This window comes from Oncorhynchus keta, chromosome 15 (genome assembly GCF_023373465.1).
Source record: "Oncorhynchus keta strain PuntledgeMale-10-30-2019 chromosome 15, Oket_V2, whole genome shotgun sequence".
Classification (NCBI taxonomy): Eukaryota; Metazoa; Chordata; class Actinopteri; order Salmoniformes; family Salmonidae; genus Oncorhynchus; species Oncorhynchus keta.
In genome coordinates, this window is record NC_068435.1 from 44,838,059 (window position 1) to 44,853,267 (window position 15,209).

Sequence of the window (15,209 nt, forward strand, 5' to 3'; positions counted from 1 at the left end):
GTTGGAGTCTGTTTGATTGAGTGTGTGGACAGGTGTCTTTTATACAGGTAACGAGTTCAAACAGGTGCAGTTAATACAGTTGAGTTGAGAACAGGAGGGCTTTTTAAAGAAAAACAAACAGGTCTGTGAGAGACGGAATTCTTACTGGTTGGTAGGTGATCAAATACTTATGTCATGCAATAAAATGCAAATTAATTACTTAAAAATCATACAATGTGATTTTCTGGATTTTTGTTTTAGATTCCGTCTCTCACAGTTGAAGTGTACCTATGATAAAAATTACAGACCTCTACATGCTTTGTAAGTAGGAAACCCTGTCATGTTTACTGTTCGTTTTTATAGTTTATTTCACATTTGTATATTATATACTCCACTTGCTATGGCAATGTAAACATGTTTCCCATGCCAATAAAGCCACTTGAATTGAATTGTGTGTGTGTGTGAGAGAGAGAGAGAGAGAGAGAGAGAGAGAGAGAGAGAGAGAGAGAGAGAGAGAGAGAGAGAGAGAGAGAGAGAGAGAGAGAGAGAGCGTGAGCAAGTAAGGAAGGAAGAGAGCAAGGACGTCCCCATTCATGCACTGTGGGGTGCTGTGTCGTTTTGCAATGGGCCCCTGCCGTGAATATTTCTGTCTCGGTCTTGGTTTGGTATTTTGATGTATTATTGGCTATGGAGACATTCTGCGTTGGTGTTCTTCCTGAACCAAGTATTGTCTAGGAATATATATATATATGCAATACAGCCTGTGATAAGAGCTTGACCAGTGCCGACTCAAATCAGGGAGAAGAGCCGTTGTCTCTCTCGGGCTGACAGTGCTGGAAAGACTGCACAACTGTGTGAATTAATTAAGACTGAATCGAAAGACTGGTGAGTATTTTGCCTGCACATGTAGCCTAAGCTTTATAATCATTTTATGGCGATGCTTGCTTACCCCTCTACACCGATTCTACTTTAATTTTGTGATTTGCAGGGGTGCTCGCAAAATATTCACATTTTCTGCCAAGGCATTGGAATGTAGACTATAGAAACCACTGCACCTGCATGTACCGTATTTCGCTTTCAACCGGGAAAGGTTTATTGGAAAGGTCCGGACTGGTCTGGGCGCATTCTCTGAAATATAACGGAGATGCCACGGTTACGCGTAGAAGCCACTCGACGAAGAGACAGGTGCGATGGAGAGGCTTGACCGAGGGGCTTGATGTTAGGCTAGCTGCGGGGATAGCGGTTCTCAACAAGGCATTGTGATTCAAGACCCCCCAGAGAGAGCTCGGTGCTGTGCTTTACCCTTTGTGTTGATTTGAGAGTTGTAGAAAACCCGGTCTGTATAGGTTACGAGAAGACGGCTGGTACCCAGCCAGACATAGCCCGCATACCTGTCGGTCAGTGGTGAGTGAGCTAAGCGGTATGGCGACGATGGTGAACAGGTATTGCGTTCGACCGTAGAAGCGTTCTTTTCGCGGCCGCACCTCATGTTGCTGGTTTTGGATGTGCACGCCTTGAATACACGCATGTGTTGTTTATTAGCTGCCTGCCATTGAATGCTTTGGGTTACTGATAATGACAAAATAGTCGTGTGGCATCTTCATTTGACGTATCTGTCTCCTGGGGGTTGCTACTGTCTGGGCCCTGTGTTCTTTGTGTTATTCAATGTATCATCGTTTTCATGATGGATTCGTTGATTTTCTCATGTTTTGCATCACTTGATTTAAAAAAATATATATATATATTTCACCTTTATTTAACCAGGTAGGCAAGTTGAGAACAAGTTCTCATTTATAATTGCGACCTGGCCAAGATAAAGCAAAGCAGTTCGACACATACAACGACACAGAGTTACACATGGAGTAAAACAAACATACAGTCAACAATAGAGTATAAACAAAAAAAAGGCCATGATGGCAAAGTAAATACAATATAGCAAGTAAAACACTGGAATGGTAGATTTGCAGTGGAAGAATGTGCAAGGTAGAAATAAAAATAATGGGGTGCAAAGGAGCAAAATAAATAAATAAAATAAATACAGTAGGGAAAGAGGTAGTTTTTTGGGCTGAATTATAGGTGGGCTATGTACAGGTGCAGTAATCTGTGAGCTGCTCTGACAGTTGGTGCTTAAAGCTAGTGAGGGAGATAAGTGTTTCCAGTTTCAGAGATTTTTGTAGTTCGTTCCAGTCATTGGCAGCAGAGAATTGGAAGGAGAGGCGGCCAAAGAAAGAATTGGTTTTGGGGGTGACCAGAGAGATATATCTTCTGGAGCGCGTTCTACAGGTGGGTGATGCTATGGTGACCAGCGAGCTGAGATAAGGGGGGGGACTTTACCTAGCAGCGTCTTGTAGATGACATGGAGCCAGTGGGTTTGGCGACGAATATGAAGCGAGGGCCAGCCAACGAGAGCGTACAGGTCGCAATGGTGGGTAGTATATGGGGCTTTGGTGACAAAACGGATGGCACTGTGATAGACTGCATCCAATTTGTTGAGTAGGGTATTGGAGGCTATTTTGTAAATTACATCGCCAAAGTCGAGGATTGGTAGGATGGTCAGTTTTACAAGGGTATGTTTGGCAGCATGAGTGAAGGATGCTTTGTTGCGAAATAGGAAGCCAATTCTAGATTTAACTTTGGATTGGAGATGTTTGATGTGGGTCTGGAAGGAGCGTTTACAGTCTAACCAGACACCTAGGTATTTGTAGTTGTCCACGTATTTTAAGTCAGAGCCGTCCAGAGTAGTGATGTTGGACAGGCGGGCAGGTGCAGGCAGCGATCGGTTGAAGAGCATGCATTTAGTTAACTTGTATTTAAGAGCAATTGGAGGCCACGGAATGAGAGTTGTATGGCATTGAAGCTTGCCTGGAGGGTTGTTAACACAGTGTCCAAAGAAGGGCCAGAAGTATACAGAATGGTGTCGTCTGCGTAGAGGTGGATCAGAGACTCACCAGCAGCAAAAGCGACATCATTGATGTATACAGAGAAGAGAGTCGGTCCAAGAATTGAACCCTGTGGCACCCCCATAGAGACTGCCAGGTGCCCGGACAACAGGCCCTCCGATTTGACACTTGATGTCGTCCAGTAGTTGGATGTGGGCCTATTGGTATATGATCATAAATGTTTAGCACTGCTTTCAATGTCAACATGCAACCACAGTAAGAATTCTGATAATAAGGATGACAATATAGTGAAGATGATGAGTTTAATCATGTTGTCAACTAGTCTACATAGGCACACTGATCCTATAAGGAACCACAGCTCTTATTCACCGCTATGCATGAGGCACATAATGTTAGTTTTGTTTAATTCCTTGGGTCATTCTTGTACAGTGTGACTCTGAACCTGGGGAATGACCTGAGGGTAAATAATTGGCATGAAAGCGTGACATTGAATAATTCTGTTTTCTCAAGGTTTTCAGTGATTTAGACCAAAGGTCAGACATGTTGATTTGACTTCTGTCAATTGATTGGCTCATTATTCTTTCAGTGATGGAATTACGGTAGTTCCATGGTTTATGGTCTAAGTGTAGTATAATGTAAAACACTGGCCTGTACTTTTAACTAGACTCATTTTATTGGTAGTAAAATAAGTATGCCCAGACTGCCGCCCCCAGTTGTTACCCTGTTCATTCCAAATTGCCTCTGGATTGCCTGCTATTGGTCCGTATGGTTTTCGATGGGAGCCAGAGGAGAGCCATGCATATAGAGTGCAGCAAACATGACATTCTTTAAAAAAAACAATAAGCAACTTAACATTCACACACATACAGCACATTTCCACAAACATCATTGACATCACACTTGCTCAGACCCACATGTTTACATTTACATACATTTAAGTCATTTAGCAGACGCTCTTATCCAGAGCGACTTACAAATTGGTGCATTCACCTTATGACATCCAGTAGAACAGTCACTTTACAATAGTGCATCTAAATCTTATCCACACCCAATGTGCTTTCCAACACGTGTGAGACTATTGTAAGACTTGTGAAACATGACATTCTACTATGTATTTTATTGTGTACACTTGCTGGAATGTAATGGCTTTGGAACTTGAGATGAGGTGACAGGGTTTGCTGAACTCTATATCTCTGACTGTGAGTGGGAGGTGATGCTGATGTCTCTCAGGGAAGTTAGTAGGGTCAGAGCATTCCCATATAGAGCTGAAAGTGTGAAGGAGAAGGAGGAGTAGGCACCAGATGGCCATGCTTGAAGGGACATTGAATGGACAATAGGATGAGCTTTGTGGTCTTTATTAGGGTTATGGTTTAGTGTCTATAATCACATTTATGACAAGATAAAGTTGTATTTATGTCCTTTCTAGAAGGGCAAAGTAGTATGACCAAAGGGAGGCTTCAGAGAAGAGGGATCAACATCAGGGAGCTTATTTGGGCTAAATCCCACAGGCAGGCTGAATATACTGTACACTAAAGCCTGGGCTGCCAACACACCACCCACTCTCTCAATGTTTGTGTCCATCAGACTTACAGCCCACTGCGGCTTCCTTAAGAACCCAACACTGCTCACTTACTGTTGGATTTACCTGGGGTGGCAGGGTAGCCTAGTGGTTAGAGCATTGGACTAGTAACTGAAAGGTTGCTGAAAGGTTGCAAGTTCAAATCCCTGAGCTGGCAAGGTACAAAATCTGTCGTTCTGCCCTTGAACAGGCAGTTAACCCACTGTTCCTAGGCTGTCATTGAAAATAAGAATTTGTTCTCAACTGACTTGCCTAGTAACATAAAGGTAAACATTTTTTTTTTAAAGTATTATTTATTGTTTTCAACTTCCCACTTTATGTTCAAGGCCAGCGAGTTCCAGTAGAGGACTTTAAAGGCATCCGAACAGATTGTGCATATATTATGCCGACATTTTGGGATGCTTTTCCGCGTTTTGGTCTTTGGCAAAGGTTTTTCCGGCTATTCGTGCACACAACATTTTATCTCGAGGCAAGCCGAAGTTCGGTAGCCGAAGTCTACGCCCCTTCGTCGGTGATTGCTTCTTCCCGATTCAGCCCGAAACTCAGTGTGGATTCAACATGGCGAACGACAACTTTGAGCATCGCTTGGTCCTAGGAGGTACAGAAGTACCTGCACCTCTACGAATCTAGCCATGCATTATATAAAGACCAACATGTACAGGCCAATTCTGGTCGTAGAGAGGTGGAGGAGAGGGGGAGGAGAGAGGGGGGTAAAGGGACAATGAGAGAAGTGCGGAGAGAGAGATGGGGAGAGAGGGGCTGAGAGAGAAAAGGGAGGGAGAGAAAAGGGTAAGAGCAAGGAGGAGAGAGAGACAGAAAGTAGAAAGAATCGAGAGATAGAGATGGAGAGACAGAGTATGAAAAAAGAGAGAGCGGGAGGCATGCAGTCTAAGGGAGTGTGAATGGTTTCCCTGTTTTGGATACAGGCAACCACACAGCAGCCCTGTGAGCAGGTGCTCACCCCACTAGAGGAACTACATGTGCAGCCAGTGTTTCCCTTAGGCGCTCTTTAGACGGCGCCCAACCAGTTCATGTACTAAGCAAGTCTTGGTAACAGACCCGTAGACTCTTCATTCTGTTCCTCTATGACCAAGATGGCAATTGCAAACGATTTGTTCTTGTTTACTTCTGAAATAAATAAAAAATAAAACAGACATAGCCGCCAGCTGCGCAGGGATAAAACATTTGGGCAAATGCATCACCCCCAGCCCTAAACATCTTCCCACAGCCATGCTTCTTTTACACTGGTAAACATTGATTGATTGGTCTCAAAACTGCAGAGTGTGAGAAATGCTGTTTCCCTTTTAGCTGTAAAATGAGTAAACACCATTTGCCTCTGTTATTCTTCCTAAATGCCTATTTGGGAGGGAAATGAAGGTTGAGTAGAAAGTGCTGCTTAATTATTTAAACTGCTTCATTATTTAAACATCAATAACAAAATTGCACTTTTTTTATTGTCCAGTACCTCCATTTCCTACGAGAGTAGGTGAGGATTTCTCACACATTCAGTTTGCTCTAGTTCAATACACGAGTAACAGAGGTTGGCCAGTGAACCAGTCGTGCATGACGAGTAGCTTTCCCTGAGACCTGAAGGCTCGTGTTAGCTCCTAGAGCTTCCCCAACCCTATAGTACTATGTGGCAGTGCAGGTGTGAATCAGAATTTATGATCCAGGTTTGAAATATCCAGATGTGACACAAAAAGGATATGTCGGCTACTGAGGCCCCATAACTTATATGGTGCATATGCTGATGTTCTTCTGTTCGATGGACCAGTATGGAGTGTGTCCAGAAGTCCTCCTAACCGCCCAGACAGTCCAGTCTTTTACTTCCTCAGCACTACATCAACACTCTCAAAGCAACCCTGTGAAGCCTCTGTATACCCCAGGGTCTATAGGATCAGAGGGGCCTGGCTGTGCAGGCATCTGCTCGGTGACCTATACCAGCTGGGGTCCTGGGAGCAAGGTCGCCAGGGAGCCATTCTTCAGCATAAAGAGGGCAGAGGTGCTGGGCTCCCGGAGGCAGGCCATTGTACTGCCCATCAGAATGTAGATCTTGTTGTGAGGAGAGGAGGTACCAAAAACAAACCAGCTCACACCGGGGGGAAAAAAAACACAATTTGGCCCAGTTCCATTTAGGTTGCTTGCTCCGGTGTTCACCGACCTGAATGGGTGGAATCTGATTCCTGCATGGGTCACGTATAGATAAGTGCTTATATATATATATATATATATATATATATATATATTAGGAACATATTTGAGTATTTATGTCTTAAGTTGTATGCTCTTCTTTCATCAACAATGTCTCCCCTGAGCTCTGCTCATTATAAAGAGAGTCTGTTGCCCAGAGCGAGGTCTCACACAACCGTTCGAGTGATGCTAACATGTGTGTTCACTTCTGCAACACGTGCCTCTCAGATCCCTTAGCTCTGGATCCCCGAGTGCAGCGAAGCCTTTGCTACACTCGTATTAAAGCGAACCAGGGACCTAATAGCACATAGGTTCAGGGCGGGTGGGTGTGTGCGTGTGAGCATGTGTGTGTGTGTACGGAACATGTGTCTTGTGGATATTTGATGGTGATCCCTTTCATGTTTCCCACATGTTGCCATATTAGAGTTTATGGGAGATCGTTATCCTCTCAGGATGAGAATCTGATTAGAATCAATCGAGGGCTCTTTTTCCCAAATGGTGTGTCTGAACCCATTGATGAGTGACAGTCAGGTCCTATTTGAGGTGTGGCTTAATGGGCTGTGGCTGGTCATCATAGCACCAAAATAGTTTGGGAACGGCTGATCTAGGACCTGCACTTGAACATTAAAGCAAAGTTGATGTGTCGGGCCTACTGCAAATGACAGGAGAGGAGTGAGAACTTTAATATAGAACAGGGTGAGGTTATTATAAACACTTGTAGACATAGGAAGGAGAGTTAGATTACTCCTTTTGTAAACCACTTTTGTTTTAGGATTTACAGTATGTAGCCTTTAGGTCACTTTCACGGGCCTATTTGCTTTCCTTTCTAGTTTACTATAACTCAATTTATAGCACAATAATGCAAATATATACAGACAGTGAACAAGTGTTCCTATACTGTGAGTTGGAATACGATAACTTTATCTCTGCCTTTTCTGCACTCTAGAAAGGTGATGGTTATTCCTTTGTCTGTGTCTCGTCTCTTGTGCTCATTTGCATTAAAGCAGCCGTCCACTTTGTGTGCCTCACACTGACTCAAACAACCGTTTCAAAATCCTAGTTTGTCTGCTCCCCTTGACTTCTTACTTCTTATGTAGAGTAGCTGGGTGTTTCTTGGAAGTACACTCTTTTTGTTGAAGCATTTGCTGCTTTACCCGTCCAAGAGAAAGAGATCACAGAGCCTGTAAGCCAAAGAAAGCCAAAAAGCTGGCAGACAGAGGCACAGTAGAGTCTTTTGTCTTGACTTCTGGAGATTCTGGTTATATTCTGATTTGTTTTTTTTTCTGGAGATAATCTCCCTCTCCACCTCTCTCGTCCTACCTCTCTCCTCCTCTCTCTCTCCTCCTCCCTCTCGCCTCCACCCTCCTCCTCCCTCTCTCCTCCTCCCTCTCTCCTCCAGTTTCAGATGCCAAGGTTCTCTCTTAATTATGAATTTTCATCAGGGGAGAGTCAAAATTGAGAGAGACGCAAAGGAGTAGAGCAGCAAGTCTCTGAATATTCTTGAGTTGCCCAGCCAGAGCCCGGACTTGAACCTGATCGAACATCTCTGGAAAGACCTGAAAATAGCTGTGCAGCGATGCTCCCCATCCAACCTGACAGTGCTTGAGAGGATCTGCAGAGAAGAATGGGAGAAACTCCCCAAATACAAGTGTGCCAAGCTTGTAGCATCATACCCAAGAAGACTCAAGGCTGTAATCACAGCCAAAGGTGCTTCAGCAAAGTACTGAGTAAAGGGTCTGAATACTTATGTAAATGTGATGTTACATTTTTTGTATATTTAAAAAAAAAACATTTTGCAACAATGTCTTCAAACTGTTTTTGCTTTGTCTTTATGAGGTATTGGATGTAGATTGAAGGAAAAAAATATTTAATGCAATTTAGAATAAGGCTTTAATGTGGAAAAGGTCAATAGGTGAATACTTTCATGAATGCACTGTATGCACTGTATGGACTGTATGCACTTGTATGCACTGTATGCACTGTATGCACTGACATGAAAGACAAAAACACCGGCAAATTATCTTCAAGTGATTTACATTTTTGAAATCTGTTATAAAGTATTCCCACAAGTAATAGAGAGATACACACGCTAAGTATACCAACCATTAGGACCCGTTTAGTTACCGTTGAGCTACAAGGTGTCAAAAGCGTTCCACAGGGAGGCTGGCCCATGTTGACACCAATGCTTCCCACAGTTGTGTCAAGTTGGCTGGATGTCCATTGGGTGGTGGACCATTCTTGATACACACAGGAAACTGTTGATGTGTGAAAAACCCAGCAGTGTTGCAGTTCTTGACACACTCAAACCGGTGCACCTGGCAGCTACTACCATACCCCATTCTAAGGCACTTAAATATTTTGTCTTGCCCATTCACCCTCTGAATACACAATCCATGTCTCAATTGTCCCAAAGCTTAAAAACCTTTCTTTAATCTGTCTCCTCCCCTTCTTCTACACTGATTGATGTGGATTTAACAAGTGACATCAATAAGGGATCGTAGCTTTAAGCTGGATTCACCTGGTCAGTCTATGTCATGGAAAGAGCAGGTGTTCTTAATGTTTCGTATGCTCAGGGTATGCGATCGTATAAGAATGTAAGCAAGGTTTGAAATGGTATGTTTTAGTCAAATGTTATATCTGTTTGGGCTTCTTCCGGTCAAGTTTCGGTATACAAATTCTTTGTAATTATGTTCCGGCCACCTGACCTTCCGCTCAAGAAAAAAAAAAATCATCCCACGTCTAAATCTAGTTGATGACCCCTATGTGCTCGACATCCCAGTGTTGTGCTGTGAATGCATATGGGCTTGCTGCAGTTGAGCTCTGTGTAGTAGCTGACGTTTGCCCTTGCTGCAGCTCAGCACAGTGCGCGTGTGTGTGTGTGTGTGTGTGTGTCTAATCCGGCTGTAGCCTAGTACGGCACTATAAATAAACACATACGTCTGCGGCAGACCCAGCTCCAAGTTATAAAATGTGTGTGCGATGCAGTCGAACATATGCATGTGTTCGGTGTGCATGTGTGCGTCGGTGTTTGCCTATGTGGGTGTGTGTGTATTCGTGCGTGTGCGTGTCTGCCTGTGTGTGTGTGTGTGTGTGCGTGTGTGTCTCCCTATGTGTGTGTGTTTGGGCTGCGGCTTTCTGTTGCTTGGGGAGATATTTCACTCAGGACTCAAAGACAAGCCAAGGGTACTGCTAAACACTCCCCATTAGTTAGACCAGAATATGTATGTACTGTCTGAGAGAGGGTGCGGGGGGGGGGGATTGCAGGGAGGTCGGGAGGGAGAGAGAAGGAGAGAGAGAGAGAGAGAGAGAGAGAGAGAGAGAGAGAGAGAGAGAGAGAGAGAGAAAGATGCAGAGCGAGAGAACTGAATGCATTCAACAGAAATATGTATTCCGCATTTAATCCAACCCCTCTGAATCAGGGAGGGAGAGAGAGAGAGCATGTGACCGGTCCAAGTTGAGGATGAATATGCAAAAAAGGCAATTAGAAGCTAAGGTATTATGTTAATAAGAATAGAGATCTTGGCTGTGTGACCTCTTCTTGCTCTTATCTGCCCCTTTATCGGCTGGATCAGCTGTCTAACCACTTCTATAGGGCACTTTTCTGCTCAACTTTCCTTAATAACTGTCCTAGGATAGGCTGTCTGACCACTCCTCGGGCTCCTCAATGATCAACCCCCCTTATAGCTGTTTTTAGATCAGCTGTCCCTAAAAGACAGTAACTCTTAAAACTACACAATTTTTTTTATTTACCAAAATGTTTTTTTTTTCCAGAGATGTTGAATAGTTTGATTAATTCTATATTTTACAGTGTTCAGACTAGTTGCATGTTGACATGTTCACCCAACACTGGACCTCTAGAGAGTGGGACCTGTGAGAGAGGGATAGAGGGGGAGAGAGGTGCTCTCTGGCTGTGGCTACTCCCCAGAGAGTGGGACCTGTGAGAGAGGGATAGAGGGGGAGAGAGGTGCTCTCTGGCTGTGGCTACTCCCCAGAGAGTGGGACCTGTGAGAGAGGGATAGAGGGGGAGAGAGGTGCTCTCTGGTTGTGGCTACTCCCAGGGAGGGATGGGACCTGTGAGAGAGAGGATAGATAGAGGGGGAGAGAGGTGCTCTCTGGTTGTGGCTACTCCCCAGGGAGTGGGACCTGTGAGAGAGGGATAGAGGGGGAGAGAGGTGCTCTCTGGCTGTGGCTACTCCCCAGAGAGTGGGACCTGTGAGAGAGGGATAGAGGGGGAGAGAGGTGCTCTCTGGCTGTGGCTACTCCCCAGAGAGTGGGACCTGTGAGAGAGGGATAGAGGGGGAGAGAGGTGCTCTCTGGTTGTGGCTACTCCCCAGGGAGTGGGACCTGTGAGAGAGGGATAGAGGGGGAGAGAGGTGCTCTCTGGTTGTGGCTACTCCCCAGGGAGTGGGACCTGTGAGAGAGGGATAGAGGGGGAGAGAGGTGCTCTCTGGCTGTGGCTACTCCCCAGAGAGTGGGACCTGTGAGAGAGGGATAGAGGGGGAGAGAGGTGCTCTCTGGTTGTGGCTACTCCCCAGGGAGTGGGACCTGTGAGAGAGGGATAGAGGGGGAGAGAGGTGCTCTCTGGTTGTGGCTACTCCCCAGGGAGTGGGACCTGTGAGAGAGGGATAGAGGGGGAGAGAGGTGCTCTCTGGTTGTGGCTACTCCCCAGGGAGTGGGACCTGTGAGAGAGGGATAGAGGGGGAGAGAGGTTCTCTCTGGCTGTGGCTACTCTCCAGGTCTGACCAGCTTCTTTATAATTACATACTGGCATAATAGACCCAGGGGGGAATTCTCTCTCTCTTTCTTCTCTTTTTCACTCTCTCTATCCCTTCCTCCCTCCATCCCTCTTCATGATAACGTTCAGCACTCTGCCAGGGAATCTAATGCAGACATAACCTGGGCATTAGCATATAAATTACTCTGCAGATTGAAAAGTGCATTAGGATATTTAACAGACAAAACGCCATATTCCCTTAACTGGGATTGGCCCCCAGACAGTTACACTTAAGGGAAGGCTGTAGTATCCAATAACACAATCTCCTTGATTAGATAAAGACCTTATCTCATTGATTTCTATGCTTATGTGTTAGTGTGTGTGTCAGTGTGTGTGTGTGTGTTTGTCTGCGTACATTCATAACTAATTTGCCTGCCCTTTTGCCATCTACCTCCATTACCTATGCCGTAACACTCCACCGTTATCACTGTCAGTGTCAGTCCATTAATGTAACCAGTAAATGTAGTGTACTGTAGACACTTTGATGGTGAAGGTGACCCAGTTATCCCAGTTTATCCCCCATCGCCTCAGGCCGTGCTACTTTATTCAGGGATTTTAACCTGCATATGGGCTCTTGAAGGAAGAGTGTGATGAAAGAGAGGGAGAGAGAGAGTAGAAAGAAAGAAAGAAAGAAAGAAAGAAAGAAAGAAAGAAAGAAAGAAAGAAAGAAAGAAAGAAAGAAAGAAAGAAAGAAAGAAAGAAAGAAAGAAAGAAAGAAAGAAAGATTACCATTTCGGAAAGAAATAGTGTCAGGTGATTGTTTGCCTCCTGTATATCTGTCCATCTCTCTCAGTCAACCTGACATGACACTGACGTTGTATAGAGTTGGAACATGTTGTGTTCCCTAAAAGCCTGTGATTTCAGAGAACTGCTCAGTGTCCACTACAATCTAGGTAATGCTATGGAACACTTAGACCGCAGCACAATGGAACACCTCATTTAGAATGGCAGGCTCGGGGCGGAATCAGAGCCATAATTATTGGTAATCAGTAAACGAGCTAGGCAGTAATGTATTCATATCCACTTCCTTTGCTGGTAGAAGTGTGAATATCAAACTCATTAGTGGACTCATCTGTGGCTGTGTTTTTAAAGTGGATTTAAAATGGCACAATTTATCACATTGTAAACAGGTTATTTGTCATCAGCTAACTTTCTGTCATTTACTCATCCCCATTCAGGATTATAGTCATGTTTTCCTTTTGAGAGAGTAAGTTCAATTGAATTGGTGCAGTGATTGCAATTATTCGGCAAGTTAGATTCATTTCCAATTGCTATCGGTTGCTATGGTAACACAGGGCACAGGGAAGAGTGGCTGCAGTAGAGAGGGAGAGAGAGGGAGAGAGAGAGAGAGACAGAGAGAGAGAGAGAGAGAGAGAGAGAGAGAGAGAGAGAGAGAGAGGGAGAGAGAGGGAGAGAGAGAGCGAGAGAGAGAGAGAGAGAGAGAGAGAGAGAGAGAGAGAGAGAGAGAGAGAGAGAGAGGAGAGAGAGAGAGAGAGAGAGAGAGAGAGAGAGAGAGAGAGATGCAGGAGAACGGTGATAAAGTCCTCCTCATCACTCCGTTCCCAGACCCAAACACAAGGACACATTTTACACTAATAGAACAACGCACCACAACGTATTGGAATAATACGGATCCAAAGGAAACACATTTAAGTTTTATTAGTGACAGGATACACATACAGCGTCCAACTAAATGGTTACTTGCAGGTTCCTTCTCGACAATGCAACAACGATAAGAGATAATAAAAGATAAAAATACAAAACATACAGTAAATGGCTCAGTAGGATAGAATGAACATTTTAGCATATGTATAACACAGAAAGCCACAATTTATAGTCCAATATTTACAGTGTATGTCCGTGATGGGTAGGAATACGGTCCCAAGGATATACTGGGCCGTCTTCGCCACCCATTGGAGGGCCTTGGAGGGCCTTGCGGTCGTAGATGGAGTATTTCCCGTACCAGGCCGTGATGCAACCGGTCAGGACGCTCTCGATGGTGCAACGGTAGTGGTCATTGGAGGGCCTGCTAAATGGCATATATTATTTATTATTATTATATTATATTAGTATTTTGGAAAGGACCCCCGGATGACGGTCCTGTAGATGGTTCCCTCCTCTGCCTCCTGAGTATTTCCCTGTACCAGGCCGTGATGCAACCGGTCAGGACGCTCTCGATGATACACTCCTGGGGGGGCCCTGTGCTAAGAGTCCATGTGGAGGAGTTGTTGTTGCGAATCCTCACAGCCTCTGGTTTGCCCGTCAGGAAGTCCAGGATCCAGTTGCAGAGGGTGGTGTCCAAACCCAGGGCTCTGAGCTTGGTGTTGAGCTTGGAGGGAACAATGCTAAACTGTAGTCAATGAACAGCCTTCGCACATACTGTAGGTGTTCCTCTTGTCCAGATGGATCGGCCGTGGATCTGATGGCGCGATGACCGGGGTGAGTACAAAGGGGCGATAGTCATTTGGGTATGTCACTTCGTTTTCCTTGGGCACTGGGACAATGGTGGTCTCCTTGAAGCAGGTGGGGACTACAGCCTGGGACAGGGACATGTTGAAGATATTGGAAAAGACGCCAACACCACCAGGTCAGCACATTTCCGAGGACGCGGCCAGGAATGCCATCTGAGCCAGAGGCTTTGTGAGTATTCACTCTTTTGAGAGTTTTCATCACATCAGCGTCGGAGAATGAAAGCACCTGGTCGTCCGGAGCAGCGAGAGTTGTCCTCGATAGCGCAGTAGCAGAAAATAATTACCTTCTCACATTCTGCGGTAATTGTGTAGCTCACGACCTGATTAGAAAGTGTGTATAAAGAATGCTATGGGCCTTGATATTGACAATTCTGTATTTCTCATGCATTCGAATGACCTCGTCCTCCACTGCAGTTCAAGTGGTATGTACTGAATCTACCAGGGGATCCATTAAAATGCTGTTTCTCTATTCTGCATTTGAAATGCAAATGCAACGAGTATCGATTTTGGTTAGGGGGTGCTAATAAAGGCATGATCACCTGCAAATCTAATGTGGTATTTATCAGACTGAAGAGTTGGATGAAAAAAAGACTCCCGTTCACATGCTTTGGTCTTGACAATCCTTTTCAAGATGAGAGTCAGTGGCGTATGTGATTCTACTCTTGATACATCACAAATGCCGTCTACAGTTTAATGATTCATTTATTTTGACAATGAATGCAGTTGGCCCTCAAGAGAGTCATTGAGCCAGTCAGGTGTCACTGTCACTTCATTACACCCATCAGGAGGGACGGCTTGGAACAAATACCTGAACACAACACCTCTCTCTCTCTCTCTCTCTCTCTCTCTCTCTCTCTCTCTCTCTCTCTCTCTCTCTCTCTCTCTCTCTCTCTCTCACCCCATTTAAAATTAAAAACTGGTTCAATAAAAGCAGGCTCAGACTTCAAAGGAATCAACTAAAACTATCACCTGCTGTGATATACAGTAGCCAATAGTGGTCTATATATTCTCCTGGACCTATCGTCGATAGCCAATAGTGGTCTATATATTCTCCTAAATAGCGCTGTGCGATATAGTCTGCCCGTGGCCCAGATCTGGAGTGGGATTTCAAAGATCAAAAACTGGCCTTATGAGGCTGCTTCATCATTTGAGTTGTGTGTGTGTGTGTACGTGAGAGAGAGTCAGTGTCTGCGTGTGTGCATGCGTGTGTACGTGTGTGTGTGATTCATCATCAGCATACTTTAGTGTCAATGTGACTACCTGTGACAATCTGGTGTCACTCAAATTGCTTTCGCTCTGTGGTGTTACAGAGTTTA

General features: G+C 44.8%; 1 protein-coding gene across 1 annotated transcript in view; it reads left to right on the top strand.

The window, feature by feature from the left end:
- The first annotated feature begins 579 nt into the window (after nucleotides 1–579).
- Nucleotides 580–15,209, top strand: part of LOC118395042 (semaphorin-6B-like) — a 61,926-nt gene continuing 47,296 nt past the window's right edge. Inside the window, exon 1 of the mRNA XM_052464238.1 lies at nucleotides 580–864. The gene's annotated coding sequence lies outside the window, so the exon portion shown is untranslated. The remainder of the gene's footprint in view (nucleotides 865–15,209) is intronic.